This window comes from Fundulus heteroclitus, chromosome 1 (genome assembly GCF_011125445.2).
Source record: "Fundulus heteroclitus isolate FHET01 chromosome 1, MU-UCD_Fhet_4.1, whole genome shotgun sequence".
Lineage (NCBI taxonomy): Eukaryota > Metazoa > Chordata > Actinopteri > Cyprinodontiformes > Fundulidae > Fundulus > Fundulus heteroclitus.
Window position 1 is genome coordinate 39,148,187 of NC_046361.1, and position 17,537 is coordinate 39,165,723.

Genomic DNA, 17,537 nt, shown 5'->3' on the forward strand with positions numbered 1-17,537 from the left:
AGCTCTTAGAAAGCAGGACAATGAGAACATTTAGCTTTGATCAATTTGTTTTCAGGCAGTTTTTGAAGCTCCTTTGTTTCTTCACACAGCAAATTGCTTCAGCCATCACATTTCTCATTGAATGTTGATTTTCTTTTCTTGTATCTGTCTGGCAGTGTAGCATTAAGGATTGTTGTCTTAATGCCAAAAAGAGCCCAACAGATTTTACTATTACAAGTGGAGCCTTCCTGCTGTCACCATAGTGCTCTGCTTGATTTATACATGCAAGAAGCTTTGTTAGATTTTATGCAGGGACTGTTTCATGTTCAATGGACACTGAAACAGGAAGGTAGAAGAGGGGAAAAAAGGAGAGAAACAGATGAGACAAATGCTAAAAGGGAGAAAAGCAGAAAGAGGAGAGAGCGATATAACATCCTCTGTCTGCTTCTACACCTGCAAAGAGAAATAAAAAGAACATCAGAACCAGCTGATAAAGTATTACAGGTACAAACAACCAACACCTTGATACCATCACTGAAGAATATACAGTATTATTTAATATAACATGTAGAAAGTGACAGCTGAAGATAATAACAGGGGTTTTCTGTATAGAAGTGAGTCTGTAGTACCTGGATCCACCTGTAGGTGTTGGTGAGAGTGAACTTGTGTCTGTGAGGTTTAACTATGAGAAAAATGCTCAGTAGTGGTTGTTTAAGCAGCCAAAGACCCGCCGAGCACCGAGGCAGACGCTGGGGAACCAGAACCCCAGATGCCCGATGTTGACTTTCACCGCTGCTTTTTGACAAACACCCTCCGAGTTTAGGCACAAAGTTGATATATTGTAGCGTCGGCTAGCAAAAGACACGGCAGCCATCATGTTAGCAATGGAGCAGCCATGGATACAACCGGAGCTAGTTGGTCTGAAACGGATCTTTGGGCTGCTTGGTACCGGTACCTCCTTTGGTCCTGCCTGTCTGAGGATCTGGAGGATTTGGGGGTTTTAGTTTTTGTTTTTGTGTTTTTGGGAGCTGCCGGTTTTGGATTGCCTTACCGTTAAAAGTAATCCAAATACTGGCACTGCAGAAGGAGCTCGTACCTTTAAAGAGAGAAGGGACATGCACCCAGGGTGTAATGTATGCAGGAATCTCCTGCATTGTCAGAACTTTTTTTTTTTGTATAATGCTCCGTCCCGTCACTCCCAAGCTGAATTTCAGGCCCTGACATCCATGAATGTTCAGCCAAGCAGATGCCAACCCTGCCCTGAAACAACGCTGACCCAGCTGGAAAAAATTTCATTTTTACCTGTTGTCCATGAATCTTTTAAGACACATATTTAAAAAAAAAAAAAAGCTTTGGCATTATGGCCTCCGGATGAAAATAATCTACTAGACTGCTTCTGTAAATGTGGAGTTTCCATATTTCGTGGGCCTCTGTGCTGATTTCTCGTTCTCTCCTCAGTAAAATGCTAAATTAAAGATTTCTTATACGATGTCAGAAATTGCCAAATGTTTAAATCGCCACCAGCAACATCAATATTCAACATTTTTCTTTTGAAAGGTTCCCAGAAATATCTTTCACCCAAGATGGCGATTGCTTTTCGGCCAGCTGTCTCTGCGCTGCAGGGAAACGACGCTTTCTGCTCCCTTTGTGTCGCGCCGCGGATCGTCGCCATCATCCCGGGCTTCAGCTCCTGACTTCCTGGTGAGGTCAGAGCAGAGCGAGCTCGCCCCCCCCCCCCCCCCCCCCCCCCCCTCCCGTCTTTGATGCAAATCAACGCCAGGCACCGACTGCGGACGCTGCTCATCCCGGTGTCACATTTCTTGAAGGTGGATTAGTTCTGCATCCTCTCTCGGGGCTTTTGCACATTCCTTCCCATTAAACTGTCGTTCACTCAGTGACTGTTTGTACCCCAGACTCTGATTTACAACAGTCACGCAGACAGTTGCCTCCATTATTCTGCCCAACAACCAACCATCTGCCGTCGGATGTTTCCTCCCACCATCTTTACAAGAGTTGAGTGCAGTTTCTACGCTTTTCTTTACATTTTCTATTTTTTTTTTTTTTTAGCTGCTTTGCCATCCATTGAGGGAGGGAGGAAAGACAGATGAAGGAAAATACACAAAGAGAGAAAGAGGCAAGGGGGACAATAAAGGCAGGAAGAAAAGAAGGAAGCCTATGAGGGAGGAAGGAAGGATGCAGGGAAGCAGCCGAGGATAAAACGCAAAGAAGGAAGGACGCAACGTTTGACAATGCTGCAGGGAATGAAGTCTGCAAATACAGAAATGGTTCCCTAATTTTAGTTTTTCCCCATGCGTGCCTGATTTGTAAAATACTGAAACCAAATTCTAGACTTCTCCAGAGTTTGCAGGGAGCCTGTAAACCATCCATGGCTGCAGGAAGCAGGAGACAAACAGCCGTTCATGCATGTAATCAAACCTCATTTAAATGTCGTCCCCTCACCTGTATCCCCAACACTACCAACAACGGACGGAGAGGAAACCAGAGAATCCGGAATAAAGGCAGACTTTTCTACCTGGAAGGCCTCCATGCCTCATTTATAAACCAAAGATACAAAATAAAAACACCTAAAAGCTTCTAAGAGTCACACAGACGAGACTTAGACAGACTTTGACAACTTTATTTGTCATTCGGTATGCACAAAGCGCGTACAGAACTAAATTTCGTTTCGTACAGCTTTTGTAAATCGCAGTAGAAGTTAAATTACAGTTTTAGGTGCGGCAGAGATTTAGGAGTAAACAGTAGATTTTAAATATACAGTATACAAACAATTGAAATGTAACAAAAAAGAGACATTATTTATGTTCAGATTGGATTGTGCATGAATGCATTTATATGTGCAATTTTTAAGACTAGGAGTCCGATAGCATTTTTAATGCTATATGAGCTGCAATGATGCAAAAATGTGCAAATGTTGTGCAGAGTTTGTGGGTTGTAGTTTGGCAGTTCAACAGCAGTTTAACAGTCTGATGGCAACAGGGAAAAAGCTTTTGCAGAACCTGGTGGACCTGCAGCGGATGCTGTGGAACCTCTTTCCAGATAATGACCAGAGCAGGATGCTGGCAGACAGAAAGGATCTTTTTAATAAATACTGACAGGGTTCAGATTACTTTCTTTTTTTTTTTTAGTTAATTAGCTTTGCTGCGGTTTGTTGGGAAGCCGTTTGGGTTTCATCGTGTAATCAGGAGCTCCGTGGTGTGAAAGGTGCTGCTGTTGTTACACGTCTGCATGTGGAGCCCATCACATGCTGCGTGGGTCGGCCTGCAGAAAGCTGCGTGTCATAACCCTGATATCCTCACGCCGCCCTCCTTTCTTTTCTTTTTTTTAATGGGGGGGGGACAAACCGGGTGACAATAACCCTTTTATGATGAGAGTTCTCCTCCTTCACTGGCGTTAGCTGCGGGCCAACATGTGACGGGATCCGCTCAGACTCTGAACCTCTGAGTAAAGGAAACAGATCCTGCCATGTGGACTCTGCAGCGCTTAGAGAATGGACCGCTCTCTCTCTCTCGTTTGATCAAAGATGTCGTGGAAAAAAAGTCTTTAATTTAAATCCCACAAGTATTCACACCCATGGCAGAGCGGGAGGAAGCGTGGGAGCACGCCACCAACGGCGGCTGGTGCTGTCTGGTCTGATGTGGGGTGAACCCAGGACGGGTCGCCGGTCCATTTATTAGAAGGGTATAAATAATTTTCAACATGGCATTTCTTTTGGATAAAAAAAAAAAATAATGCACCGTTTGATGTGTTTTATCGTTTCTGAGAAACTGTCTGGTTTCCCATGAGAAGTGATTGGATAAAAATGACTTCAAATCAAAACCTTCCCAGAGTGTGGATAGTTTTGGATTAACTGTAAAAGCGCTAAAATATTTTTCAGAGACTTGATATTTAAAAATGTTTAATTTTTAAAGCCTTGTTTGAACTTCTCCCTTCTGGGAGACGCAGTCGATCAATTAAATGTGGGACATCGCGCCAAAATAAAAGCTTCTTTCCTGAAGCTGTGATGACTTTAAACACAAAGCTTTTTGTTTTATATAATTTATTTAGGTTTTAGTATTTGTTTTAAACTTTCTTTTTTGTGCCCCTCCAGTCGTATTAGATTGGGTGGCTATTGTTTTTGTTCCTTTGTGTAAATGTTAATCTTTCACTTGAGCTACTAGCATCTCTTTTCCAATGCGTTTTTTTTATTACAAGTGGCAAATAAACCGGCTCTGAATCTGATGTTGCTTATGAGGAAGACAAATTTAATGGGCAATTCTCTATTTTAATCAGTGAAATAAAATTATATTTTTAATAGAATTGAAGCTAAAGTACACTTCTGTCTACAATTAGCTCACATTTCCACAGAAATGTCATCAGATAAATTAAAGGCGAATAGAAGTATTTGCCTTTGCAAACATCTGAAGCTGTTTTTTAAAATCTGTTACAGTATTGCTGTTTTTGTCACTAATGTTTCCCACAGATGTTTGGGCAAAAGTTCTGCTGCACATGAAACCGGACCGAGCACCAAGACCCGCTAGAACCGCAGCTGCTACCACAAAATTCAAAAAATAGCTTTAAAATTCATAGACACAACACTAACAAATCAACGCATTTTTAATGAAAAGGAGCAAAGAGAGAAGCTCAATCTTATATCTGCTTCTTAACTTATCTTACAATACTTTTGTATCAGTTCTGTTACTAAATCTTTTTTCACAGTGTTTACATCCATCTAGTCTCAGTTATCCATATTTGCTGTAATTACATTTTACAGTATTCAAAAATATTATATAGCATCATTCAAAGTCAACTCAAAGTTCTTTACACAGAAACAAAAGAAAACAAAAACCTTTCTGCTTCAGAGAGCTTCATGTAGAAAAGAAACAAATACAAAATTTCTCTTAATAATATAATATTATTATTATATTATTAAGAGAATTTGCTAAAAGGAGAGAAACACAAGAATTCAAACTCCAGCAACTTATTTCACCCAACATGTTGATCTGTGACCTTCAATAAAAATCATCAAAAAATACAAAAAAGCCGCATTTCAAACAGACAAAGTTTATAATCAGTCGCAGGTTATGGATACGGGGATCGAGGTCTACAGGATTTCAGAAAGTTCTCGATTCAGTTGCTAAAGATTGCTGCTTTTTTTTATATAAAAGCAGTTAAATCATGTTACCTGTTTATTTGTCTATTCTGTGTTCAGCTTAGAGCCTTAAAAATGTGGCGTTTTCTCTCAGGTTTAAAATGAGCTGCATCCCAGACCCGCCCATTTGGGACGATGGGTCCAGAACATTTTGTCCGCTTTGCCACTTTGGATTCGGTGCTTCTGGACTTTTTCCGACCAGAACGTCGGGCTGGGGGGGGCAGCAGAGGAGCGATCTGCCGTCTCACATGGACCTTTGTGTCGGCTCGTATCTGCCCTGATGTTTCACACCCGCTGTGACAACCGGTTAAAGTCGTTCTCCGTGACGCGCTCGTAGTCTGCTGAAGGGAAATGTTGTTTCTGGAGTTTCTACCAGAACTGTTCTGCTCATTGGGACTTTGGTTTGACCAGGAGTCAACAGGCCCAGAGGTCAGAATCACAAATATCTTCAAATATATTCCTAAACCAAAAAAAAAAAAATGTTGAGTTTCCAGCTTTTTTTTATGACTATTTATGAACACCATCCGTCGTCTTCCACTTACGGCTTCAGGACAGAAACCCAGGTATCCCTCTCCTCAGCAACATCCTCCAGCGGGTTCTGGGGGGGGGGGATTATGGGATGTATAGTCCCTCCAGCGGGTTCTGGGTCTCCCCTGGGTCTCCCCTGGGTCTCCTCCCCCAAAAGGAGGCTCCCAGGAAGCTTCCTGATCTGATGTCCAGACTACAGGGTGACACGGCAGTGGATTTTCACTCCTGTCCCATCCCACTCCCACAGGAAAAATGCGTGTCCCGTCCCAATCCCGGGCCAGAATAACAAATAAATGTCTGTTCCGTCCCACTTCTAGTAAGATTACTCCCACACCCACTCACTATCACTCACACTCACACCACTCCCATTCTTGTTGTCTTCATTAAGTCTTTGGCAGTACAATAAACCTGAATGTCTATGAAGGGTCAGTTAAGTTCCTGTTTTAGCTGCAGTAAAGGCCAGTTAAAGTAAAGGAATAATAGTAATAAATGAACAATAAAAGTAACAAATATGTATCTTAGTTGAATAAATAAAATGTACAATGTTGCCTTTTACCAATTTATTAACTAATTGTTTCCTATGAACAGTGAAGTTACTTTTTATGTTTAAAATTGCTGAAACTAAAGAAAAATGCACCTAGCAAGAGATTTATACTCAATTAACAAAAAAGTGCACTACTTTAACAATTTAGATAATACCTCAATGGTCCAAAAACTCAGTTTCGTAAAAGAAAAAGTTGAAGATGATTCGAGCATATTAGTATTTGTCCACACACTAATTAGGGTTTACTATCAGAACTGATATATTCATCGAACATTAAACACATTCTTGGATAATGAGTCCAGGAAACACGTTTTATAAGCAGGATACTGAATGTTAGCACCGTGGCCAAGTTTGTTAATATTTGTGTCTTTCCTGTCAGCTCTGTGAGTTTAATAGATGAGTTTAATAGATGAAGTCCTTACTGCTGACTTTGCGTTACCATTAAAGGTTTCTTCCTCTATTGCTGTTTTTTGAGCGCAGGCAGAAAACATGGATCAGAAGCACTGTTGGCTTCTGGGTAGTGTAGTTCTTTTGACTTACATTATAGTTTAGGTTTCTTGGAAAAAAAACTACAAAATGGCAGCATTATTTTATTTTCTATTTTATTTTTTGGCATCGATTCTAGTTGATTCTAGTCTAGTTGAAAACCTCCTATTGGTTTTCTCCTGTCTGCTCCCGTTGGTATTTCCTCCTGTACCGTCCCAACCACATAATATTTACTAACGCTGACTCCCATCCCACGGGATTCCCTGGAAAAATGTCAGCCTCTAGTCCAGACCACCTCAACTGGCTCCATTCGATGCGGAGAAGCAGAGGCTCTACTCTGAGTCTCCCCCCCTCGCTCTAAGGCTGAGCCCGGCTCATGTTGATCTGTAATATTTTTGTATCAATTAATTCGCTCTAATTGATTTTTACCTTGTTTTTTTTATTTTTGAAGTGATAAAAAAATCCGGTTTGCATGGATTATACACCTGTTACGTGGGTTTCTAGCAAAAGAAAAGACCAAGACTGGCATTTGAGGTCCTAAGTTGTGGAAAATGTGGAATTATTTGGAAGTTTCCTTTTATCATTAAAAAGTGCAACTTAATGAAGAAAAGCTGTGAGATGAGTAATTTATTTCACATCTTCTATCTGTGCTGCAGGCTTTGATAGTCACCTTGTTATTCCCATATTAGGCCCAGTTGTTAACTTGCAACGTTTCATCAAATAAACGTTTTCAGCTGTTCGGCTGAGGTCAGACGAGTCAACTCAGGTTAATTTGGATTCTTTACAAGCAATTGATTCACATTAAAAAGAACCTAGACGTTTTTAATAAAAAGCAGTAATTAGTTGCTCATGGATGTTCTGCGGCTCTGGAGTTACCGGCGTGTACGGCTGAGCTCAGCCTGCAGCCCGGACGGACGTCTGGTCCGGAGGACGGACCGGGCCCAGGTTCCTGCATGTTTCAGTAATAAGGTGATAAATCCTCAAACGGTTCCTTTGACTGGATTAAGCCGAATTCGTCTGCTGATTTCTCCCATATGGGATTTACCAGCATGAGCATTCGTCTTGGAGAAAAAACAAACCCCCCCCACCACCACCCTGCTCTCATTTCACACACCAAAGCTGTAATTCCTCCGCAGAAATCTGGGGCAGCTCAGAAACCCGGCGAGCGGGTTAGACAGAGATCCGAATGACGATGGTTTGAAACAAGCGCTGTTCGTGTCGGCGGCCCTCAGGGCGGCGGCGGGTCCCCCCCCCCCCCCCCCCGCGTGGGACGTGAGCTGTAGGGATAAATCCATTCAGGTCAGATCTTTCTGTCTGCTGCATTCAGGCTAAAATGATAAAAAATAATCAACATCCAGGTTTAAAAAGGCAGGAATTTATTACACAAACCCTATTAGTACCACCGGTTTTTTTTGGGGTTTTTTTCCACAAATCACAAGATGGGGCCCTGAAGATGAGCTGGGAGCGGCCTTGGAGCGGCTCGGTTGTTTGTCCTGCACGCTGGTCTCCAAACCTCGTGTTTCTACTTCCCCCCCCCGGTTGTTGTTGCTGCAGCTATTTTGTCATCAGACTCTTAGTTTGTCTGGTATGTCTGGTCTGCAAGGATGATGTGGCTTCATTAACAAGGACAGCAGATGAGTCACGCTGGGGGGGGGGGGGACCTGGACAGATAAAGCACACGGAGCTGAGAACGAAGCTCCAGCCAGAGTCAGACGGTTTGGTCTGAACTTGCCGTCTCTGTTTGCGCGTCACATTTTCTCACGGAGACGTTCTCCAGCAGCTGGAGACGCTGGAAAAGCTCCAGAGTGGGTCAGAGTGGTGGTACAACACCGCTGGATGTTACCGTATTTTTCTTTTTCTAACCTTTCTTATGCTGAGCATCAATAATACAGGATAAAAATCTGTTTTTTTATATCTATTTAAGAGGAGTTTTCAAATGCTTGTGCAGAATGTCCCTTTTTTTTAAGTCTCTATAGAGTAATACTGTGATTATAACAAGCCGGCATGAAACTTTGGAAGGATATGCGATATTAATAGCCGTTATGGCTGGAAAACTGACATTTACCGATATTTTTTATTGTATATTATAGCACTTTAAATCGTCTTGTTACTGATAAGTGTATAAATAAATTTGGCTTGCCTTTATATTTCTTTACCCTATGAACACCATGACAGAAAATGACCAAACTACTGGGATTGCTTCTCTGGATTATCGCTGTCATATACTCATACATCCCATCAGAGACACATAACCAAAGGGCAAAAATATGGAAATAAACTTTGGTTATTATTATTATTGTCTGAGTTTTACTCATTAAACCGATGCTTATATGTTAACAGATGACTAACATAGGCCGATACTGATGTTAATGTCACGATATCGTGATCCTCTAATAAAAAGCAAACAGGCGATCCATTTAGGCATGAATTCACTTCAGCTGGGTTTTTATATATATATATATATATATATATATATATATATATATATATATATATATATATATATATATATATATATATATCTCACATTTATTACTCATTGTCTCAACCAGGGTGGCTCAGGAGCTTCATGTGGCTCTTAGTGGTTTTTAATAAACAATATAACAAAAATAAAGCTAATACAAAGGGCTAGTTTTAGAGGGTTTTCTTAATGTTTTAAACATTTGTTCTTTTTATTAGGTCACAAACTGCATTTCTTTAGCTTATTTTCCATAAATATAGAATTCAAGAAAATGCATTTATTGTTTTTTGAGTTTTCTTTGTAAAATGTTTAATGCTTTGCTTCAGTGTAAAAGATAAAAATGAAAATAAAATGCTGTTGTTGGATTTAAAGCTTTTACTTTTGTAAAAATGTAATTGTTATATATTTGTTAAGACTGTTAGGTAGCAGAAATATGTCTGTGTCACATCATACTTACACCACAGAAATACAGAAAGTTATGGACGCTCAATTTAAAAAGGTAAAAGCTAAAAAACTAATTGTGATTATTTTTTTTGCCTTTTTCCCCCAATGTACTAAAATTAAAAGTTAAATATTTCAGTAATGTTCAATATGACATCATGCTTCAGCAAAAAAAGATGCATTTATTTAAAGGCTTTTCTCACACACAGGCAGAGGTGGGTAGAGTAGCCAGAAATTATACTCAAGTAAGAGTATTTTTACTCAAGTCGTTTATAAACTCAGTTTTTGTGTCTCTGGTGCATTTTTGATTAAAACAAATGTTACAATTCCTCGACCACAATTTAGGAATGGTACAAATTTTACCTTCAAGCACAAGCTTGACCGTTTTTAGTATTGATAAGTAAATATTTTGTACAGAAAAAAGTCTGGTACAACCGTTTTTCACTCTTATTTTATTTGCTTTCAAGTGAAGAAGATCACAAACCAACTTTCAATCAGACGCGGTGAAGCGGTGGCGTTTTAACGGATGTGTGCATAAATGACGGTTCTGTTCCTGCTCGACTTTAAGGGTTAATTTCTTTGTTTTCCTCAGATCGTATGAGGTCTCCTCTCCGCTGAGCCAGCTTCTTTTATTCCTGTTGTGTGAATTTTATTCTACATTTCCAGCGGTTTCCGTTTTCCTCGGGGGGCGTCAGACGTTACTCACACGCGACACCTCTTGCCAAAGTGATTGAGGAAGTCAATCCTCTTAACACACAGAGCCTGTTTTTCTTTCTGTGCCGGCGAACCGCTGCGTGCCGTCAGCTCATCCCGGATGTAGGATATCCCCTCTCTGTTACGTCTCTTTGTCTGCGTTCGGACCCCCCTGCCCATCATCCTCGCCTCTTTACGGCCCGAGCCAGCAGCTGCAGGGTTAATGTTTAGCGGCGCCGGCAGAGAGGCAGGAGTTGGGAAGAGGAGGGAGGTGGGGCGCAGCCTGGGGGGGGGGGGGGGGGGGGCTGGTCCACAGCTGTTGTAGTAGGTTGGGTCTGTCGGGGTAGGACGCCTGCCTTACTCGCCCTGGAACAATGGGAGACACAGCAGCCTCTGCAGACACAGCGCTCATGCCCAAGGACAGACCCGCCGTAGCTGCAGCGTAGAGGGAGCCGGCTTCCTCGGCGAGCTCGGAAAGTGATCGGACTTTTAACAAGGGGAGGAGGAGCGGAGGTGAGGGGGGGTTCTCCTCTGCAGCCGGGGAACAGACATGTAAGGCCGAGGCCTCTTTCTCCCTTTTTGGTTTTTCTCCTCCGTTCCGGTGCCTTACACGTCGTTGGGCTGCAAGGAGATCCCAGATGATCTGACTGGATGACAGAGAAGGCGGCGGCGGCGGCGGCAGGAAGGTGAGCCGGCACAGAAACTGTCCTCTAACGGCAGAGGGCTGGAGGCTGCAGAAGGTGATGCAGCTTTTCCCGCTGACATGTTGGCGTGTTTCAGAGCCTGTCACCCTGCTGGGTCCTGATCTCTTTCACCGGGTCTCCCGCTGCAGGCCTGGTTCACTAAAAGTGTGCGTCTCGTTAGGAGCGCTGCCGTGTCCAAACTCGGTCTGGAGCGAGTCTGTTTGGGTTGCAGCTAACAAAGTGCCATAAATCTGCTGAGTGGGTGTCGGACGCCGCAGCCTGGAAGCTGCGTGTGTGGCTGTGGGATCGGAGAGGGATGCGTTTCCTCCTGCTCTCATTGCAGGACCCTTCCTTTCATCACTCTGATTGCTGCTGAGCTTCCAGCCCGTCAGCTCGGCGTTTGGGGGAGAGAGGAGCTCCTCTTCCGACCTGCATCCCCCATCCCCCCACCCTCCATCCCAAATATCACCCCTGCGCTGCGATTCGACTCGGTTCATATAGCCAAACACGAGACAGGAAGCGGCACGGAGGGAGCTTGTCAGCCCGATTCTGTCTCCCCCACATCGCTCCTCCTCTTTGATATTTATCTGCATCTGTGGAAACGCTGCAGACGGCTGCCTGGTTGTGGTGCGTCTGCGAGATTGGCCTAGATTCTTGTTTCTGTTTTGGGAAAAAAGGGAGGAAAATCTAGTTATCTGCTGTCTTTGTTGACGCCTCCGTGTGAGGATTTAGGTTTTAGTCTCTTTGTTTACATCTCCTCACCCACGCACTTTGCTTTACCAGCAAGAACTTCAGTATGCGTGCACCTCTCCGGATTGGCAGATGGAACGGGTTCCACGGTCTTTGCTGTGCCAAATCCCCAGGAGTGAGGTTGACACGATCTAAGAAGCTTTTGTGCATTTCTTCTCGCCCCTGCCACACGGTTTCCTCTGATTTATTGAGATCCTCCTGCTGCTGATGCTTTATGCCTTCTTTTTTTGGACTCAATCTGCTCCTCTAACCTCTGTGCCATTTCAGTCATTCAAATATCAGAAACCTTTAGCCCCGTATCTCCAACTATTCATCGTTTTTATACTTAAAAAAAAATGATCTAAACTATTATTACCGTAGAAAGGAGTGGGCGCTTTTAAATCGGTCGAAGGTATCATTTGAAGGCTTACTGCTTCTCCATGCTTGGAGCTAGAAACCTCATTCAGACTTTAAAGCCAGATATCAAGCTACTGTAAATCTCAACTCAATATCACTTATATTACTGATTTATTTAATTTGATGTCTTGTGTTGGTAAGAGGGAAAAAAAGAGAAGCAGGACGAAATGTTGTCAAGTTCCTGAGGTCAGGAGTCCATTTACTGTATGAAGGCGGCTGCCACAAATTCAGTTAACTTTGTTTTTATTCTAATTACACATTAGATATGCAATACGATATATTCAAGTGCAATCATCATTGGAATATATTTAACAATTTCTGTATCACAAAGAAATCCTTGTGTGTCACATTTACCAACTGCTGTTATTGTTTTGTTTTTTTTTCATTCCCACATCTGATCTGGCTCTTAAGGCTGTTGCTTTCTCCACGAGAAGCGATAAATATATGCCACCTGCGTTCACCTGTTTTACCCGTTTATTCAGTGATTGCAAATAACAACAAAGAATATTCCTTCTCTTCTGCTTCAAACATTTTTTTCTTCCTCCTCTTCCCTCATCAATATGAAAACTGCCCTTTCTGCGTTTGTGGTGTTATCTGTTGAATTTCCACAAACTTAACTGTGGGTGTGACGTTCTCCTTATCCAGGAAGTCGGGGTGGGTGGTTAGCCAGTTTTGCTAGTTGTTCTAGCCTTGGTTGCTGCTCTGTCCTGTGGTGAAGGACAACAGCAGAGGTGGGGAATCCAGGTTCGGAAAATAAAAAGCCGGTCCAGAGATTAGCTCCAACCATTTTCATTTCCAGCGCCACAGCTTAGACGGGGACTAAAATCACCTGGTTAAGTGAGCAGGATGAAGTAAAACCAGGCAGGGTTTTTACTTTCCTGAAGCCGGATTTTCCACCTCTGAAAAATAGCAACTTTTAAGATCAATTAAATGTCTGGTCATCTGGTCACCAACATAGGCTGACCAGATCATTTTCACTCCTGCGCCGGCTGTTAATCAAAATATGCAGCAGCGTCCCTCCTCGTGAGCAGCTGTGTGCCAGGACGATCGTGAAATAAACAAAATAAAACGTGCGTTTTTCTGATAAACTTAGAACAGCGGGGGGCCAAAACGAACTTTGTCCTTGTTACCTCAAGAACAAGGACAAATGTCTCAGTTCTCACAGAATACGTAACAGAATACGTCCTCCTTTTGGCACCCTTAGACTTAGATTTAGACAACTTTATTTGTCATTTTGTATGCACAGAGTGCGTACAGAACAAAATTACGTTTGCATACAGTTTGAAACATCACAGTAAATTACAGGATAAGGTGCAGCGGTGATTTTTGTAATCAATTGGAATGTAAACAATCTCAACAATGTAAACATGCAGGGAAAATGGACAGTGTGCGATTTCACAGTGTACAGGTGAGTATTATTAAAAACTGTGTAGTTTACGAATGTGGTACAGAGTCCATTTTTCCTTTCTTTTTGGCACCTCTTTTTCTTTATTAAGCTGATGTGTGACAAGTCAATTTCTCCACTGTGAGATCAATAAAGTCTATCTTATCTTATCCTAAAGCTACAGCCCTGAATTGCATGTAGCCTATTCCAACATGATAATGTTAGCATTTATAGCTTGTATGCAAATGTTAGCATAATGTTAGTCTCTCTGATGCTAGCCTATTACCTACCATTTGTATATTAGTTAATTTGCCTAATGACTAAAACTGTTTCATGCTAATGTTGGGTTGTTGCCTAATGTTGACATTCTTGCTACACAGTGGGCTTAGCATAGCACCTGGTATTAGCTAATCAGAGCTAACCTGCTCATTGTAGCATATTAGCTTATGCTAGCATAACAAAACTTTAGCACAATAGGTAATTTTGCTAATAGTCCAAGCTTTTGTTTATAGTCTGCTTAGCATAGCAAGGAGTGTTAGCAACCCTAAGCTAACATTGTAGTGGTTAGCTTTTTTAAGGACTTCTGCTCGGTTAGCTCCTATTCTTTGTGATTATAAAGACTAACAGATTGTTTTTTGAAAGATGTTTTTGTCTTCTAATATTAAAGTCTATTTGCATAGTTCCAAAGCTGTTTCAAGTCAGCTTATTACTCAGTTTACAGCATTCACACACCACTTAGATGGTGTTACACCTACAGAGTAGCTAAATGATTTTCTTGCCCTTGTTTTATGGTTTATTTTACCCACTTAACCTCTTAGAGAACCAAATATTTGACTCACTTTGTTTTTGTTTGAAACAGTGTTGCTGATGATTTCTGTTCCTGTTTTACTCTGATTCGATGGTCTGGGTGACGCTGACACAGATCACAGGTCATAGACCAGGTGTACAGAGCGTAGATCAGCAACACCGGATGATGCTCCATTAAAACCCAGATTGAGCTGGCAGATGCTCAACACCTCTAATCCCATTCCCGTTTGATAAGATCCTGCAGGATCAGGGGTAGATAGGGTGGCCTTTAGGAATGGGGAGTTATTGTTGCAACAAAACTGTGTCGATGTGACGAAATAAGGCTTTAGCGGGAGTCACGACAGCAGATGGAGTGTCCTGCTTTTAATCTGAACTTTCCCTTTCCTGACCTAATTAACGAGGTTGATGGGGAATCCCACATAGACTGTAAGAAGCCTTTGTGTCATGCTCGTGCAGCCTGTGCATCCCATGTGATCAGCAAAGGCTTAAGAGGCGAGTTCTTAAACAGCGTATCTGCTGAATTATTCATCGGTCCTCCTCCACAATGACTCTCAGATGAAAGGGGGAAAGAAGAAACTGAAGAAAAGGGCGAGAAACAGTAGTAGAGGGCATGTGGTCTTTCCTGGGGCTGCTAGGTCCCGAGGGCTACAGAGCATCGCCCTCAGCTCCCGGTTTCCTGTTTGCTCATGAGCAATGCAAGGTTGCAGCAGATCGCAGAGGTGACCGTGACCTAAAAGCAGCAAAATAACTCGACACACCCACTAATAAGCTTCTCTTGTATTGAAAAGGCGCTTTATTGTTCCTGTCTTATGATTTAGGACGCAGAGATGCTGGATAGATGTGAAAACGTCTGGGGGAGTTTATTATAGCTCTAAAGTTAAATAAATATGTTTAGTTCTTGCTTTATTGCACTGGTGCACCTAACGTTGCACATCTGGTTGTCAAACTGCAGCGTCTTTGTCCGCTCCAACTATTGCGCGTTGACACAGAGCCGATGCAGACAGACTTTTTCTCAGCTGACCACATGAACACTGGTCGTCTTTAACACTAAGCAGCTCCTGTCGCCATCATCAGACTAACGTAATATTGTCTTGTTGTTGGATTGTTTGTCAGGGCTCCATACTGCAGACATTAAGAAGGAATGTTGGCAATAATTTCCTATTTTTTTTGTATCAAACCAAATCTACTATGTCTCTAGTGCATCAAGATTAAAATATGAGTGTTAGAGTATTTAAATAATATTGCATTGGCAACAAGGTGAAATGCATTAAAGTATAAAACCAGTTGATTTATTTTTAATCCAGGAGCGGCGCTTAAGAAAATGATCTGAAGCACACCAGCCAAGTCCGGCCCTAAATGGCAAGAAAACAAATGACCATGCAGTATATGGACTGCCTGAAGAGGTTGGAGTGGCCTAGTCAAAGCACAGACCTGAATCTTGATGCTATAACCTTATACAGGCCATTCATGCTTAAAATCCCTCCAGTGTGGCTGAATGTAACGTATTCTGCAAGTTAGAAAGGGTCATTGGCAGCAAATGTTTGAGGGCAGTTGTTGTCCCTCTGTTAGGCTTAGGAGCAGTAATTATGTCATATAGGGTCAAGTTGGTCAGGATTTCTTTTTCCCGTTAAAGAAATCATCATTTGAAAAGAGATTTTTGTATTTCCTAATGTTATTTTTGAAGAATCTTGAAATTTCTGTGGCGAAGAAAAGCAAAAACAGAATAAATCTATATGGGGTCAGATATTTTGTAGAAGGCTGTAGCTGTGGTTTCGTTTCTGCTGCAGTTATTGGGGGAAAAATGTGGCTTTTAAAATATAATACAGGAGCAATGGAAAATGTACGTAACGCTCTGAACTGAAATAGTTATTCTGGGACCGTTATATTGTTTGTTTTAAACATCTCCTGGCGTTTTCTCTCCCTCAGCTCCGTGGCGTTGTTGTCGGGGGACAGAGGAGCTTGACAGGAGAATCATAACAGGAGCTCAACCCACAGGTGAGTTCAACTTCCTGACATCATTCACAGATGCTGTTTAATTTTATTAGCATATGATATGGTTTAAAAAATGTATTTTATTCCTTGAAGAATTTTTTTTCCTTTTGTTGTGATGCAGCCAAACAGATGAAAATTCATAGAGGATTCTTTATTTTTCTTAGGTGTGATTTTTTTCTTATATTGATTTGTTTAGATGACGATACAATATTTGTCGATACCACAAAGTCTGTTATGATTTATCGATGTGATGTCATCTGATCATCTAACACTAATATTTACACTGATCTTAACTCACCAAAAACCCAGACATGATTTTAACATTTTCTTCTAAACAGGCATTTAAATCAAAACCAATATCTTTTAATTTTAGAATAATAATAACCATAGATCACCTGTTCACTTTAGTCTCATTCCTTGTGAATTTCAAAATAAAGGTTCATCTTAAAAATATACAATATGATCAATATTTTATATTTGTATCGATGTAATTGGATCGTTAATCAATGAATCGATACATTGACGTAATTGATGTATTGTTAAACCTTACATTGTGGCTGTTGGTGATGATGGAGAGGTGTGATTCAAAGCGAGAGGAAGATAAATCACTCAATAGACCTCTAATGTGTCCCTATAATATCTTCTGAGATGATGGTAACACCCTTGACTGCTGCAAAGACATTTCTAGAACCAGTTTGGTTGGAAAACCTTCTTAGTTGAGGCACAAAGAAACTGTTTTCCGACTGAAAACTGCGTGATGAGTAAATTAGATGTGCTCTAATGTGCTTCCCATTGCAATGTGTCACTTCCCTGTTTAATTTCCTGCGTCTCGGCTGTTCTGTCATCAGGCTTCCTGTTAGAGAGACACTTTACTGAAAGTAAAAACAGAAAGGCTCTCTGTGTGCCAGAGGTTTCCATGCATGAAAAGTTAAACCGAGCCTTTCAGCTGCTGCCGCTGGCCGATTTGTTTAAAGCGAAGTTATAATATCTCTTTACAGCGCAGGTTAGCGTTTCCTGCCGTGTCACGTTGCATCACATTTGCGTGTCGTGGCTGTTCGCGTGTTTCATCTGCAGGTATCTGTTCGAGTCGCTTTCAGGAGGAACAAAAGCGCTCTGGCTGCGCTCGGAGGCCGAACACATGATCCCGCTCTTTTTGTTGTCTGATTGGAGCTGGACGTGGCGGGCGGCGCCTCGCTTTGTTTACACTCGGCCAAGTCTGAACGACTCGCTGTGCTGCTGGGAAA

At 41.9% G+C, this 17,537-nt stretch overlaps 1 protein-coding gene across 2 annotated transcripts in view; it reads left to right on the forward strand.

Moving 5' to 3' along the window:
* The window catches only part of nckap5l (NCK-associated protein 5-like), a 64,236-nt gene that overhangs the window by 19,390 nt on the left and 27,309 nt on the right, over positions 1-17,537 (forward strand). The window contains exons 1-2 of one of the 2 annotated variants that reach the window (XM_036142644.1): positions 10,602-10,967; positions 16,228-16,296. The gene's annotated coding sequence lies outside the window, so the exon portion shown is untranslated. Of the gene's footprint in view, positions 1-10,601; positions 10,968-16,227; positions 16,297-17,537 lie in introns of those variants that run through there. The other variant, XM_036142641.1, reaches the window with a different exon arrangement.